Source organism: Dipteris shenzhenensis, chromosome 29 (assembly GCF_047967505.1).
Source record: "Dipteris shenzhenensis isolate YYH24624 ecotype China chromosome 29, Dip_SZ_1.0, whole genome shotgun sequence".
NCBI classification, from domain to species: domain Eukaryota; kingdom Viridiplantae; phylum Streptophyta; class Polypodiopsida; order Gleicheniales; family Dipteridaceae; genus Dipteris; species Dipteris shenzhenensis.
The window spans coordinates 4,354,860-4,369,651 of NC_141624.1; positions in this window are offsets into that span (position 1 = coordinate 4,354,860).

Here is a 14,792-nt window from a genome sequence, read left to right on the forward strand (position 1 = left end):
GAGCACCAATCTGGACCTCCTGCCCGCCCCTTGCTGCCCTCAGCAACACACGAACGGTAGCAAGCAAGAAGCATAAGCGGTAGAAAGCAGTGAGTGCCAGAGAACAACAGACAATTCAGCATCCAGCCCAAAACTCTTCTGCTCGAGTGCACTCCCATTCCAGTGTATTTGCCTCGATGGCCAGCAAGCATGTAAATTGTTCTGTTCTAGCCCAGTCTCCTGTTTGTGATTGCCACCCCACGTGTGATCAGCCACTTGCTCGGCTCACACCCATCCATATGCTCCTCTTCGCCATCATTTGCATATAAGCATAAGAGTAGGACACGGGAAGCATGGTCTGAAACCTAGAAAGCTCTTTGATTTTTTTGAAACATCGAGCCAACCATGCAATCCTCATTTCTTGAGAACCATTCCAATCAGTTGTCAATCATTAGGCACTTGGTATATGCATGTCTTTAATTCAAACTTCAAATCATGTGGAGCATTTAATAAAAGTTATTATGTAAGGCTTGAGGTTATTGATTGTGGATGGACAAAATCTTACATTACTTATATCACTTATTGTTGATTCACTTCGATCCACCACTCAAGAGATGCTCTCTATACCATCGATCTTTGCCTCAAAATAATGCTCTTTGAAGTTGCTTAAAATTGCATTACTCTAACAATGCATCCTATATTTTCTCTTCTCTCTCATGATGCAACATGCTTTAGTAGTCTTTAATTGTTTTGCTGAGGTCTGAATTTTACTTTTGGCGAGTGATCTTGATGAATTTCATGAGAGAGAGAGAGAGAGAGAGAGAGAGAGAGAGAGCAATTTTGGATTAGAGGACATAAATATAGATTCATATTTTTATTTATTTATATGCACACACACACACACACACACATAAAATTTCACCCCTTTACGAGGGAGTCTTGAAACTTGAAATTTCAATTCTTTAAATTAAAGAATTTTTAAGATCCCTCCTTGAGACCCTACGGAGCGGGTCTCTAGCATCGTAGACGGGTCATGTTACTCGTACACAAAATGTACATTCTTTCATAACGAAAAAGATGAATGTGATGCAATATATACTAATCCTTGATGTGGTTTGTCGTAAGTCCATAAGAACTATTCACACAGGGACTTATGATCCCTTTGAGTGTCCTCTATCCTTCTACCATATGTACATGGATGATGACTAGCCCAATGACCCATACACTTCAACGATCCAAAGCTACATTTAAAATCATTCATTCCTCATGTCGCCTGCATTTATTCCCATAGTTCTGCAAGTCTTTCATCCAACTATGTCTTGTCCTTTGTGGGATTGTACAAAATCCTGTAAAGTAGAAATTTTCTTTTATGGTGATCATCCATGAAAGTAATAAATTAATTGACTTCCTCCCAATGATGTAATTACCATGTATCCTATACTTAAATCCAATGGACCATGTGCCCTAGTTCTTTATTCATTAGGTTCCATGCCTTCCTCAAATTTACCTCTTGCTCTTAGCTATTGAAGACTCATTTAGAGTTTTCCCCTCTCCTTGGTTTGCCTTCCTCCATAGAAGACGTAGTTGTGTCTTATGGTCTCTCAAGGCTTAGGATCATTTGCTAATCCTAACATCTTGGATGACTACATCATGCTTTAGCATCTAGAGGGCTCTTCTTTCTAGTAGAGAGTTGAGGTTTCGGGCCAATGGAACTAGTGTTAGATTTGTAAACTCTTGAGGAACTTTGCTAGAGATTATCCAAATACACATGGCACAAACTTAAATTCATCTCCTCTGGCACCCCAAACACATGTTGCCCAATATATGACACATACTTATATTCATCTCTGATAGATCAAGAGTCCCCTACACCAAAGCATCAACATCCACTAGTTTAGGGATTGTTTCCCAAGTGGATTTTCCTCTTCTCACTTTCTTGCACTACTCCAAGACATACTCCTCATCATAGGGAGAAGGTGCTTTCACAGGGAAGCCTATTTCCTCTCATCAATGAGGATTGTTAGCTCAAACAGTCAAGGACTTAGTTGTGTTCCTCATCGTCTCGCCAATGACAACTGATCTGTAATAAACTTTATCTAGGTGCTATTGGGGATGTATTGACATTCTCTTCATTTAGGAACACAATTTGGATAGGGTCGATGCATGATCATGTGTACCCAATCGTGAACTATTTTTGGGGTAATTTTGGGACTACGATGCGACGTGCTAGTGGGTGATATTTTGAATTTAGGACGGACTCGTGCTCTCATCATAATTTTTCCCGATGTAATGATTGCCTTACTGACGTAATATTGAGATGCAATCTATCAAAACTTGATTTTTTGAGCACCCCAGAGCTTGAAACATGTCACTACATGAGCAGTTCTTTCCTCCTTCACGTAGTCTCTGTGTTGCATCTTTGTACATTAGACTGACCATAGTCTGTCGTGCGATCTAGTCACTACTTGCCACTTGTCATCTACCTGCAACTCTCCACTTGTCATCTACCCGCAGCTCACCACCTATTATCTATGCGTAGCTCTCCTGCGTTGATTTAGATTCGCAACCTCTGTGTTGATGTTGGCTTGGTGCGACCACCGTGCTGGTTCTTGGAGGTGGCTGTAGCTACTCCTAATTAAACTAAAGAGAATCTATTTACGTTAATTGGTTGGGTCACGTGAGACTCACATTGGAGTCCCACAATTGTTCATATATTCCGCATTGAGTTTAAAACAAGTGGTTAAAAGTTACTCTAAACACAAGAAAATGTATTTCCTTATGTAACCACCATGCTGGTTCTATGGGTTGCAATTAATCCTAAATCAAGAAAAATGTATTTCCTTGCAACCACTGCGCTAGTTCTTGGGACTATTTTAGTGTTGCTTACAGATAATCCTAAAACCAACAAAAATTTGTTTCCTTGTGCATTAATTACTTGTGCAATGACTACAACCAGCAATGATTGCTACCAACACAACTACTACTAGCAAAGACTACAATATTAATATTAAAGCTTGCTATTTTGGTGAATCTTTTATAAGATTCATGTGATGTAAACTAATTATGTTATTAATATACAAACCTTTTTTTTGCACAAAAAAAGAGTATTAATTATATTAACGTTAAAACGTAAACTCGATCTCCAAAGATAATTTGTAGCAAGTCAAGAATTATTGAGAGCCTCATCAAGCAAAAAGTGAACAAAGAGATTACATCTACATATAAAAACTGTCAACTGAGCAATTGCTAAGAGCCTCATCAAGCAAAAATTGAATAAAAGAGATTACATCTACATCCAAAGGCGATTTATGAAAACATTCAACTCAGCAATTGCTGAGAGCCTCATGGAGCAAAAATTGAACAAAAGAGTTTACATCTACATCCACATCCACATACACTAACAACTCAGCAATTGCTGAGAGCCTCATGGAGAAAAATTAAACAAAAGAGATTATATTTATAAAAACTCAGTCATTGCTGAGAGCCTTAGAGCCCAAAAGATTACATCCTGCAAGGATAACCACCCAGCCACCATTTCTAAGTTGTTATAAGCTTTGTTGAGCAAAAGTTGCAAAGAGGATATTTGTACTTTTGAGTATTGCAAATTGCTAATAGACGACTATACATTCTCGTATTTAAAGGCTAGCCCAGCTTGTTGTTTTCAAAGTTTTGGGAGACCGATGGAGACGATTGAGAGGTTGAAGACCATGCACAATTGCATGACTCAGTATTCGGCCCCCCCAACAACACGAGAAAACTCTGCTGTCAAAATCCTTAGCCCTTTGTCAATGTCTATAGGGAATCCATAGAGCACAGCCATAAAGAGGCTAGCTGTGTGCATGCCATCCAAGGTGGCAACATGGAGATGGGGGGGGAATCGATGGAGATTACGAAGACATTCCACAAGAGCAGGCATTTTAAGTCCTGGTGAGTACAACACAATGATCTTGTATGAGAAAGCAAACAAGATTGGGATCACAATGTATCAAGGGGGGTAGTAATGTTGGATGCATTTCCTGCACTCCCTGGCATGGTGAAAAGAGTGGGTGAGCAGTGGAGTAGATGAGATAGGGAGCATATGAGTCGATGAGAGCTGGAGGAGGGAGCGTGGAGCAAGGTAACAGATCCAGGGCGGGTGAGAGCTAGAGAAGGGAGCATGGAGCAAAGTACAGTGGCACTCTAATATCCACCTTAAATTAATCAAAATTCGAGCCACTGGAATGACTAAAGGCCTGGTGGTGCCATCTAAATAATAATGAGCCATCTTAATAATCAAAATTCATGCTTCCATAATTAAATGTTAGGGCACCGCAGTGACAGTGGCTAGATTGCTTATTTTGCCCCAAAAATAATTGCCGGCATGCAAGCCTACCCAATTATAGTATCATAAGACGCTATTTAATCTCATGACACCGTGGTGACTGGTAGTTTTAACTGCACTAAAGATACTTTTTCCCCAAAAATAACCACATGCAAGTCTTGCATGCAATCACATGCCACCGCAGTGGTTGGTAATTAACATCGGGACGTCCAAATAATCATGAAGGAGCTGTCGTGCTACCAGTGACTCGTAGTTACATTGTAATTAAATCGCATGCATGCTAGACTAAATTGCTTGTTTTGCCCCAAAAATGATCGCCAACATGCAAGCCCGTCCAATTATAGAATCATGAGCCGCTATTTTATCTCATGCCACCACGGTGACTGGTAGTTTGAACTGCACTAAAAATAGTTTTTCTCCAAGTCTGGCATACAATCACATGCCACCATGATCACTCATAATTAACGTCAGATGTCTAAATAATCATGAAAGAGCCACCATGCTGGTGACTGGTGGTAATTAAATTGCATGCATGCCAGACTAAATTGCTTGTTTTGCCCCAAAAATAATTGCTGGCATGCAATATAGTCGTCACCGCTGCTATTTAATCTCATGCCACCGCGGTGACATTGTAATTTTAACTGCACTAAAAATAGTTTTTCCCTAAATGCAAGTCTGGCATGCAATCATATACCACCGTGGTGGCTAGTGATGTCTAAATAATCATGAAGGAGCCGCCATGTTGGTGATTGGTGGTAATTAAATTGCATGCATGCTGATGCACCGTATGGAGGAGCAAGTTGCCCATGTCTGGTGGTGTTGTCCAAATAATCATAAAGGAGCCGCCTTGTCAGTGATGGGTAATTAAGTGGTAATTAAATCACATGCAAGCCTGATCAAAATTCAAGCTGCCAATTATTCACCTGCCACCCATCCAAATAATCATCAAGGAGCCACCACGGTTGCTAATTAACTAAACGCTACCTAATTTGGTAGAAAAAGATATGATTTATCCACCTCAAACAACCACCATCGCATGAGCGAGACAATCGCGGTGGCCTTCACTCTACTTAAGCCTCCACTATATTTCATTCACCATTTTTGACTCCTTTCACTATTTTGTCTAATTATTCATTTGGCATTTCCGACTCCCTTCACCGTTACCTCTCGACCTTTCTGTACTGTTACACTTTTCCTGCAACTTTTATCCCCTCTCACAATGGATCCCCTCCTAAATGTGTCATCCTGCTCCTCCATCTGTGTACAGTCTGAAAGTGTCTCACACAATCTTTCCTCCCCCAGTCTTAAAATTATGACATGCAAGAGCTCTTCACACAATCATTCCTCCCCTAATCTTGAAATCGTGACATACAAGAGCTCCTGACACACTCTTAGAAAGCCCAATTCGGATTCTCTCTCCAACTTCACTAGGTTGATAGATGAAGTGAACGTGAAGGATGGATACATTGTCTATCGAAGTCAAAAGATTAGCATCAGTGAAAGAATGATTGAAAAGATGCTAGGCAAGCACAATTCTTGGAGAAGTCGTGGAAGAGATTGGATATTTTGGAAAAAACCTGAATGCTCATGTTAGTGCAAATGGTGGAGTCAAGGTTTTGAGCTTACCAATTGATGTTCAGGATGTGTTGAAATAGACAAGTCAGTATTTTCTTGATACGAGAGGAACCTTGAAGTTCTAGCATGTTCAAGCAGTGGTAGAGCAATGGAGCCGCCATACAATCTCTTTCTCAAAGGCAATCTCCAAGAACGTGATGTGATTAATTTGAAGAATTGCAAGGATGGCAAACAAAAGATGAATTTCCTACAAATGAAAACCACCGATGTAGCAAAGACAGCACAACATGAGAGCATGCGTAGAAGCCAAGGTGGAGGAGGCAGAAGTGAAGGCCTTGTAGGAATGAGAGCAAGCTAAGGCCACTGAAAAAATGGCCAAGATGGAAAATCATAGAAGAGAAGAAGCAGAGAAGCACATCAAGTTGCTACATCAGCAGCTTGATGACATTAGAATGGATGGGGACAAAGCAGAGCAAGAGCTAGCAAGGATGAAAAAAGTTTTTGAAGATCAGAGAGCCGACAAGGAGGCTCGTTACCGACAACTCTGCAAAATGTAAAACGTAATGAAATTTGATAAAGACAAAATGATAGAGCAACTGAAAAGGGTGAATTCAGAAACCAGAGCATTGATGCAGGAGCTACGAGAGAGCTTCAAGTCAAGGAAGGATGTAGATTGGGTAGATAGCAGCCACGGTGGAGGAGATAGAATGTGCAATATTGGAAGGATATGTAGAAGTCATGGAATCATATTGCACTCGGGCTCTGTAATAGGTTGCCATGGATTTTGAAAGTTATGACAAGCAGTCCTCCATCCTGTCTAAAACCCAACAAAGAGTCTCTTGGAAGATCCCTATAGAGAAGCTACTACACAATTTCACTAGGTTCAAGAGCAAGTGATAGAATCGGATAGCTATTGTAGAGATTGAGCATCAAGTGGAGGTGCTGCAAGAGAATGTCCACACCTTAAAGATGGGGCAAGAAGGAATCAAGAAACTGCTTGCTAATGCACAAGATCAGGGACTGCGGTATTGACAGTCATAATAGTTAAAGCAGATGACTATCCTATTTTGATGTGGTAGGGTAAGAAGTGCATGGTCTACCATCTGCAAATCATAGTTGAGTGCACGATTCGATGGCTTGAGTGCAAACATGCTATGCATGTCTTTTTCTTTGGGGTGTTTGTGGATGCAAAGTCAGTTTGTAGAGAACCTAGTTGTGGTTACCAACTACCCACATCGTGGAAAGATCAATTGTGCCTACCTGCTGCTGCATCTATCCCAAAGTTGTCAAAAGTTTGTAGCCATTTGAATGTTTTGGGATCTTTCTTTATACAAACAACTTGGTGGTACAGCATAAGTAGTCTCACAATTTAAGATCTCAACCAACATGGTGGTAGTATAGGATAAGTGGTCACCAATGCGATGGTTGGTTTCATACGATATATGGGCCCTTGAGGGTTCCCCTTTAGGGGAAAGGGCCATATTGACATGCCACAAGATATATAAGGCATGTCGATATGGCCTTTGCTCCTAAAGGGGACCCCTCAAGGGCCATATCAACAATTGCATTTATACAAGCTGTTTTAGGATCGTGGTGATTTCCTTCAAAATTATTACAAGATGAGTGTGGTCACTAGCCCGGAGGTTGTATAAGATAGGTGGCATACATTTTATTATATGTATATATACCTTTGTAAGACTAGAATTCATCCAATCATTTGGGATATTACTAAAAAAGTGTGGTGGGTCAGTGGTTGTAAAACAAGGGATTTACTATTTGGCATTTGCATTTAACAAGCATAGTAGTTGTAAAACAAGCGCGGTGGGGATTTATTATTTGGGATTTACATAAAACAAGCATGGTGGTTATAAAACCAAGGCGGTGGTTTTGGGATTTATCCATTTTTCTAGAAATAGGTGGAACACATTTTTCTTAGAATGCATTTTCTTGTACTGTCTTAGTCGTCCTCTACTCTAAGACACCCCATGATGTGCTCATGCGTGTCTAAATTCATTTTGAAGAAACTCTTGTCCTTCCTTTGACTAGGCACAGCCTGCAAGTGGAACTTAATAGCTTTTACCAAATGAGAGTACACAAATGTTTGCAAACTCTTATGTAATAGTTCATAATTGTGGCCTCTCTTGGATGTTTTTTTGTACAAGACAGCTCCAACTGCTACATCCCACTTCTCGTAGAGCTTGTTCCCAAATGCTTCTTCAACCTTGTGCTTGGGCTTGGTACATTGCAACACAAAGTATGGGTCATCTTCCTCATTCTCACCAGAGTAAGCAACAACTACAAATTTATCCCCCTCTTCCAAGCAGTCAATGGGTTATCAAAAGACTCCCCAAACTATGGTGAGTCATCATTTGTCTCTCCATTGTTTGTCACTACATCTTCATGTAGAGGAAAAACTTGAACTATCTCCCATCTCTTCACAGTTGCAATGTCCTCACAATTGTCATGATTCCTTGTGATGCACGCACTACAGAAACAAGAAAGTTTTTTGTTTTGTGCACATGGTTGTTTGAAAAGCCCCATATGATGTGCAAACTACAAATTCCTTTGATTGCCTCACAATCTTGTCTATTTCTCCTTTGCACCTCATTCACTTTCACCTCATGGAACACTCTGCACATGACACTATTCCTGAGGCTTTGTTACTATGTGTTGATTGTGCCCCTGTAGGTTAGTTGTGAGCCATGTTACAGCATCATGGGCATCATTCACCTTTTCTTGAGGGCATGTTAGTTGGTGATTGAATAGAGATCGCTTAATAACAGCAACACATCCATCATGTTCCCCCTTGCCATGGCTAGATCCAAAGAAATTCCACGTCATGTTTAGACCGGTCAAGGATTCAAACCTTGAGACAAAGTAGAATCCGTAGGCTAATTTAAGGTGACAGGAGGAACCATCTAACCACACCCATGTTGTTTTGTATTTTCTTGTACATTGGGATCATTATTTTTTAGCCATTCCCGATGCAATATAAAAGCATGCTACACAAATAAGGTGTCGTGTTCCCTATCATCTAAAATGTAGAAATGGTATGTGCATTGCATTGACCTGGACTCCGAGTCAGTAAGCAAATTGACATCATTCGTACAAGGAAAAAGCAAATGGTTGTACCTGATATGCACTAGAATTAATATCTTCTTATTGTACCAATGAGCACTTTATATCTCATCTTGTTCTTGAAATGAGTAATTTTTGATTAAATCTATGAATTAATTTTCACACCTTACATATAAGGTTAGAGTTTGTCCCATGAAGCCTATCTCAATGGTGCAATTTATGGCAATTCTCAAAACAGGTCCTCCAATACTACATAGACCTCATAGTACCTCACGTCTGTTAAGAACAAAATGCCTTTATTTCCTTTGAAATAGCCTAATATTTCTTCGGAAAAATGCTTTGTTTCCTTTGAAATAGCCTAATCTTTCTTTGCAAAAATTTTAAGTCTTGGCCTATGCGATTGATGGAGGGGGGGTTTATGCTTGTTGAGCATCAATCCTTGGAACATTTGGGTTTTCCATTGTAACAATGGGTTGGAGGCCATCAAGTTCCCCGAGCATCCATCCACATAGCTATTTGGCATGATCATTTACACTCTGTGTGCGATTTGGGGGCACAAGAATTTATGATACAAGATGACTGTTGACAGGTGGGAGCATTTTTACAGCGCTTGGCCTCTAGGAATATTTGGTGTCTTTACCATGCAAGCTTTTCCTTGGATATATAGATCTCCACCAAAGGTGTTTCCCCCTACTCTAGAGATTCCCTAGGTAGTGAGCTCGGTCCTCTAGAAATAGGCTAGTTTTTTTACAACCAATGTTTTCTCTTTTCCCCACCAGGATTTTGGCCTCTTAGTCTTTTGATTTGTATGGTTGGATTTTCAAGCATTAAGGAAATATTTTTTTCTTGTAAAAAAAGGAAAATAGTTGTCAAATGTACCCACAAGTATGTAGTGAACTGTATCATTCAAATCATATTTTGAGTAGACTATATCAACTAATCACATTTTAAAAGGTAAGAACTAGCTAGCTAGTCTCGATAGATGCACCCACATGGGTTTGATATAAGGGGTTTTGAATCCAATAAACTCAAAGAAATATACACGTATGGGGTATTTTAATGTACATAGTCATAGAATTCAAAGGAAACGGAATGTAGGGCATGCTAGGGGTTTTAATATCACCCCTTGGATGCACATTCAAGCATGTAAATCTTCAAGTAGTGGACCTCTAGGCAGCTAATTATGTTCTTTGAAATAACCCAAGCATGCAATGTAGAACATGCCGTCAAATCTCTTGCACTATGTTGTAATTAAAACCACCGGTTTAATATGTCCTCCATTATTTATTTTGACATGCATTTTTTGGTATCGTATCATGTTCATTGTTGTTTTATTTTGGGTATCATGTTCATTTTTTATTAAAAAATGTTTTTTATCCATAATTACTATTACCGGAATGATTTCTATGTTACATACATTTGTTAGATGGATAAGTAGAGCTATAATTCAAGAAATTTATGGCAGATAACCCTATAACTATAAATATTATTCAATCTTCTCTAGATATTTTAGAGCCATACAAGCCAATAAACTCAAATCCAAAAAAATTATTGTAGTAAGAGACAAGTACATCACTTTGATATGATATGATCCTACAAGCTTTGAAAGGCATGAAACACACAAGAAACTCTTGTATCTTGATAAAGACTCCATCCAAGAACTATTCCCACACGTTCTTCATGCTTAAGGCATGGAAGTGGAGTAAGAGAACAAAATGGCTTGAAACTCACTAAAAATTTCTACACCCAAGCAAACAATGACCCAATAGTAGCAGAGACTGTAAAAAGCTAGGTAAATTGCTTTTTGGTCATGCTTTTTGGTCTCCTTCTTTTGGCATTAAGAGAGGAGCTTGCATTTCAATTTTAGATTTTTTTCTCCCCTAGTGTCAAACACGAAATCGTTACTCCCTCTAGAACATAGTGGATTTCACTTATATTGATGGACGTAAGCTTGGTCTTTCAACCATTACGTAACGTGTCTTGCTCTAGAAGTATATCCTAGTCCCCCATGGTAGACTCGTGGATTATTGGGGGGACTTCCGAGTTACCCTCTGATAAGAAAGAGGGAAGAGAAGGAGGCCTTCATTCTCTTGCCAGAGCCGCCTATGATGCTCTCCTGTTTCAATTCAGTGGTGGAAAAGATTCTTAGAAAGATAATGCTTTTCATGCTATGCCTTCCTTGCTCCTATTTTCTTAGTCGAATAGGATACGTCACTTGCCCATCCATCCATAGATTGGCGATTGGGCATAGTATAAAAGAAAGACTATTTCTATTGCCCCAAGAGTCTCCACTTCGCATCACTTCCCAATGGCCTTAATAGTTTTTGAGCCATGTATGCATGTTTGTTCTATCAATATTAGGATTCCAAATGCATATATGGATTTCTGGATGGGTTTTTTTTTAAAGAACGGCATCCTACTTCGAGTCAGAGTTCTTGAGATTGTGATGGAAATACCTTCATCTTTGACGTGCTCTCTCAAGTCAAGTTATCTGGGCTGCTGGTAGGATATTATCATGGCTGCTTAGGATCTAGATTGTGGGACACATGGCCAGCTTTTGGCTAGTATTTAGACCTTTGTCTAGAGGACATCCCTTGGGGTCATGGAGGATTGAGCTTAATGAGGTTTTCTCCATATAGTACTTGCAATAGGATCCTGTAGAAGGGAGTGGATTGATGCAACAAACCATGAGAAGAGCCTCCCACTCTTTCACTATAGTGTTAGTAATATAAAGAGGTCAACTCAATGTTACAATTTAGAACTCCTCCAATCATCTCACTAGGAGTAATTTTAATTTTCTATAAATTTGCAAAACTCTTTTTGGAGAAGGCATTGTAGGGATAGAAAAACCAATCTTTTCTTTTGGCTTTGTATTCATGGAGGGATTGTAGTATATCAGTGGACGTCTAGGTTAGGCTTTTTCTTCTTCTTGCTCATGTTGCCTATTTGTTGAGGAGTCCGTCGAGCATCGACTTCGGGATAGCATATAGGTCAACATTCTTTAAAAGGAGATTGCGTAACTTTTGAGTACATTTTCCTCTCCTTTCTTCATCACTAGGCTCAATGGCTTCGCTCTTTTTATCGAGGCCTTAGGTCTTCACTAAGATGCATAGCTTCTTTTGGTTTAACATCATTGGATGAGCTATGCTCACAGATGTCTCAATGAACACTTGTTGGGAGATTAACGCATCTTAGCATGGCATGCTTGGAGATCCAGATGCACAAAGCGAATGGATGCTTCCTAGCTCATACCCTTCTCATACCATGGCTTCTGTATGATCCATCAATAAGATCTCCTATGCCTTCACTTGAGAGCAATATCTCTTGATCCGTCGATTGAGACTTCATATCATCACCAAGATAGATAATTTCTCATTTATCCAATGGATTAATTGAGCCCATCTTTTTTAAAACCTCATTAAAAACATAGTACCAAACATTCAATCAAATTGTTTGGTAGGTACAATGAATTTACTCTTTGAGATGCTATGTACATTCTATTAACTAGAAAGCATCTTACAATGCTAAATACTCAAGTGTCAAATGGATGTCATGTGAAGAAGTCTCTTTGGCAAGGCCCAATGTTAATGGGCTACTTGAACATGGTTTTCTTTGTTGTAAAACCACCCTTAACAATTTTTGAAGAACTTTCAAGTTCATCCTCAACTTCTTTCTTGCAAGAGTGTGTATATTTGAACATGTTTCTAGATAGATTTCTTTACCACTTGAAACCCTTGAATTTTGCTTTTGTGGAGAGGCTCACAATGCACGTTTGGAGAGGCTTAAAGAGATTCATAAGTACCTTGGAAGAGGATTTTGATTGCTTTGAATAGAGGGCTTATAAGTCCTTGGAATTATCTTTGATTAGAGGGCTTATAAGTCCTTGGAATTATCTTTGAAGAGAACTTAGAAATTACTTCCAACTCACCCAAGAAGAAACAATATAGCTTTTGAGGCGAAATAAAGCAAAGGTTATCAATGGAATAAAGTGATGCTTTACCAAAGCTAGAGTAGTTTCCATGTGCTCATGGCTAAGGAGATGACAATAATACCTTGTCATCATCAACCCTATGAGCTACAAGTTTATCTCAATTCACAATCATCTCCCTTGTCAATGTTGCTAACCTTGTCTTGTAAGCTCTAAATGCTACATGGGCTTTTGGGCCTCAACAACCCTACTCGCCTCTCTATACAAGACATTTTGAGCCTCTAGTTACCTAGCTTGGTTGTCAAATGCCTTATGTTGCTCATTATTGACAAAAGATGCACCATTCCTACTCAACTACTATTAGTGTACCATCACCATCTTGCTCTTATTGCCTAAGGGCTTGTACACGCATGCTCAAATTGACGTTTGAAACTAGGTCAACCATCCCATTCACACACAACTAATCACTTAGTGCACATTACCAACAGTCCTATAACGAATAACCAATTGCATTGGAATCCTGAATGTGCCAAGAGACAAACTTTCTAAACAAACACTTCCCAAACAACTTAAAGTTTTGTAGTAGATGAATGGCAATTGCCAATGGCAATGCATGGTTTGGGATTGCAACAATTGCTACTCCAAACAACTCATTTATAGTTTTCCATCAATTGCAAACTATGGTGATCATGTATACAAAATACCTTAGACCAACTTGTGCTTCATGCTTCATGTTGTCTTCTATCAATGAACCTTGGAAGCAAAGGGGTTTCTCGACACGAGACCTCTTTTTCCCATGCTTACCTTTGGAGAATAATTGTTTTGGTCTTTGGAACCTTTTGTACTAGGTCTCAAGACTCTTTGCCTTGAGTACGTATGGGTTGTTGCATGTCCACGCCTATGGCCTCTTTCATGAGCACCACACCTATGGCCTCTTTCATGAGCTCAAAGATGAGGCGTGTAATTCAATTACCATGGTCACTCTCTTGAGTGAGAAATTAAATTGTGAGCTCGAGTTCACGGCTCATTACATATGCTCCCCATTTCTCACCTTCTATCAAGATCACATGAGCTTTGCTTATTGTATGCCTCATCCAAACGTGAGCTATAATGAAAGCTCTGAGTGAGCTTCTAAAGGCTGAGTTACTCACTTCCCCCTTTCCTCATAGCTTATCCTAGAGGTCTTTGAAAGCAACATCCCCTTTCTCTACTCTTTGCAAGCTCTTCGCAATTAAGAGTGTAGGTAATGCAATCAATGGAACATTTTCACCTCTCAACTCTAATACCATGGTAAACAAAGTGAGAGATAATGTATGGTAGAACACAAACTAACCTAGAACATGCATCCATTAAAAAGACGAAAGGTATTCATACCTGAAATAAGGTTTGTCCCCATACCTTGAGTATCACTAACTCAACCCACACACTAACTGATACCATGAGATCATAATACTAACTCTTCTACCAACTAGCTGCACATAATACAAGTGTGTCATTGGTTTCGAAGGGTGTGGGCATGGATAGTCTAGAAGTTCAGGGTTCTTTCACCTCATCACCAATCAATTCCGAAGAAGAAATCTCTACTTTGTAAATGAATGTGTGTGTATGCACTTGCATTCACCTGCACCGTAGTCAATGAGAGATGCCCTAAAGTTCAAATTTGTTCTCAACCCAAGTGAACATTCTCCTCACACTGCATGCATGTGTGTACACCCGCACCCAAATCTATAGATGTTACATGTATTCATTTAATTTTATACAAGAATGAATGAAAGCCTATACTCCAAAAAACACCCAGTTCCCCAATTTTGCAAACAGGTATTATAGTTTCTAATAAATTTAGTTTAAATGTGTGGACCTGGAATCCGACACTGCTAGCACAGTTTCAGTACAAATAGCTCTATACATGAA